Raw genomic sequence first — 2,896 nt, 5'->3', positions numbered from 1 at the left:
CTGAATCTGAAAACATACCACAACATGCTCAGATTTCCAGCCATCAGTTGCAGCATAAACGGGCACCAGTGTAAACCGCTCTGGCTAAAATCTTTTCCCAGGAAGGGCAGGATGGAAGCAGGGCAGGTGCACAAATCAAGTTCTGAGCGAAACCCCTGCAAAGCTCCCCTGGGCAGTCTGGCCCCAAAACGAAGGTTCCTCACTGCTCCTGGGACCCCACACGCTTCCCGGGCCCCAGAAGCACCAACTCAGCTGGAGACTCCTGCCTACAGGGTCTCCCCGGTTCTCCCGGTGGATGTGGCGCTGGAGTTCGAGGCTCTGGACCTGGACAGGTCTGCTGGGAGAGCAAGGCCAGTTGCTCTGTTACAGGGAGTTCTGTAGTGGTCTCCCAGTCGCTGGGGTGCAGGAAAGGCAGATTTGAGCATCTTGTTGAGCTGGAGCCGTGGGACTGAATTTCACTGAAGTGCTGATTTGGGGGGGATTCCTGGTCTCTCAGAGGGTGGCAATGGTGATGATCACCATTCTCCAGGGCTGGAGAACATCACCCTCCGTGTCATCAGGGAAGGGCTTGGCATCTGGTGAGCTTGGTGATGCTGCAGGTGTTGGGCTGTGCCAGCCTTTATCAAGCCGTTCCCAGCCCCTTCCCACAAACAAGATCTTTAAATAGGTCAGAATTGTCACTTTCTGCACTTTTCTCAATTTTGTCTCCACTGAAAAACTTTTCCCTTCTATTCTGGGCATCAGAGAATGTCACAAGTTCGATGCTTCTTTTGTGTTATTACACTGGAAATGACATATACTCTTGAAAAGTCTCAATCCAAAAGGAGATATTTATCTATATGAGTCAACTCAGCTTGAAAGAAAAACCTGAGGCTCAATCTCTCTTCTTTAGTCTAAAAGAGAATTTAGAGGTGTGACTCCATAGTCTATTGTGACAGTTTTTAAACTGCATCAATTTTTAAATTGCCACATCTCTCTGCATTTCCTTTTTAAGGGTCTAATACATAAGGTTTGAATTCTTCAGTTATTTATAGGACTATAGCTCCTATTTTCTGGTGGTCTAGAGATAATAGTGGCATATTAACGAACATGGGTTAATTTGTAGCATTCTCTTCATTCTCTCATTAAAGTGTGCTGACCACATACACAAATGTGACAATGTGCTTGGCGATGTGGATTCCAGGAGTGTCAGGAGGGGATCATAACTGCTCTCCTGGGAGCAGGGGAGAAGACTTTGGAGGCAGGACGAGGAGGAAGGAGGCAGCACGTGCTCAGAGCAGCTGAGGGCCAGTACTCAGAGCTGATGAAGAGGAGGGACTGGGAGCAGCAGGAAGCTACTCTCACAGAATCAGGGGCTCCTGAGTGTAGCCGACACCAGATGTTCATTTCATCTTCTAAAACATCAAGACAACTATAGTAGCAGTCACAGAGGACATCCTTTAATTCAAACAATTCAAAGTTTGAGAATTAGGCTGAGAATGTGGAACTTAGTGAATGATAGCAGTCTTTCATATCAATATAACCAATAGTAACCTCTTTACTCCACCCTCAGTCCAACCAAGAGAAGCTTTGAGTGCAAGTTCCTTAACACAGGCAAGGGTCTGCATGTTGAATCCCTAAGTGTTCATTCTAGGACAGGGAATGCCTGCAGGACTGTGAAGAGTCCAGGAGCCCAAGTTTCCTCCCTTTTGAGCAGGGCCTTGTACATAATCGTGAAAAATCCAACAGCAGTTGAAGTTCTTTGCTGAGGAAGAGATTCTAGGAAAGTAGTCCACTCTCCTAGAATTTTGATGTTTTGTTCCTGGTCAGGGAACTAGATCCTACAGGCCACAACCAAGACTACCCATGCCACAAGTAAAGATCCTATCTGAGGCAAGGAATATGGAAAAGCCAGCATGCCGCAACCAAGACCTGGCACAGCCAAATACATGCATTTAAAATTCTTAAAAAACCCAAAGAAACCCATCCCATAAATGTGATCATATCACAAGGTGGGATATTAGGGACATTAGGGTTACAATCAATAAAATTCAGTTATCATTTTTAATATCATAATTATTATTACCCAGATTAAGATCAGAATCATTGGAATCATTTCATTCCCTTTCATTCTAGTTTTCTCAAAGCAACTTCTCATTGCCCAGGTGGATTTGTCACAGATGCATAGCAAGGCTGGTCTCCTTGACCCTGTGAGACAGGGTTAGTGTTCTAGCAACTGGAGTTCTGATTACCCATCTCCGATGAGCTGGTGCATGTGACTTCTTCCTTCTCCCCTTATACTGGCCACATATGGATTAAAGGAAAGAAAAATCAGGTGGCTGGTCTTACAAAGCTGAGGGCAGTCCATGGACTCAGGACCTGGACTTTGTTGAGCTTCTGTCTGAAACAGCCATGTCCCAGCCTTTCTGTTGTTCATATTGACCTGATCCTTCCCCTCTGCCACAGCCTAGGCCCCAGATATGCTGCACTGAAGTTTGCTAATCAAGAATACATCACTGTGTCAGGGAAGCCACTTCCTTTCTTTCATATTCATGACATTGAGACTTACCCTTGTTTTCTACTTGCCCACAAAACAACTGTGGAATTTTACTTTCTAGCAAAATTGCAAAGAGAAACAAAAAATCTAACCTCTTGAAAGTGATGCAGCTCCTCGGGCTTTCTTTTCTTTCCTTTCTTATTCTCACCTCATCATAAATTACAACCAGAGAAGGAGCAGTGACACCAATCTTGTCCAATAAGTCACTAAGTGAATATAAAAAGTTTAAATGAAAAATCACACTCAAGGAAAGAAGGCTATTTCTCCTGATCTAGCATGCTGGGTCTCACTGACTTGCTTTCTCAGAGGAGACAGAGTCAGAAGAACAGAGATGCCGGGTGGAATCAACTGCCTGAACAA

The sequence above is a fragment of the Bison bison genome, unplaced genomic scaffold, assembly GCF_000754665.1.
Source record: "Bison bison bison isolate TAMUID 2011002044 unplaced genomic scaffold, Bison_UMD1.0 scf7180017847419, whole genome shotgun sequence".
Classification (NCBI taxonomy): Eukaryota; Metazoa; Chordata; class Mammalia; order Artiodactyla; family Bovidae; genus Bison; species Bison bison.
Note: the sequence above shows the minus strand (reverse complement) of the source record.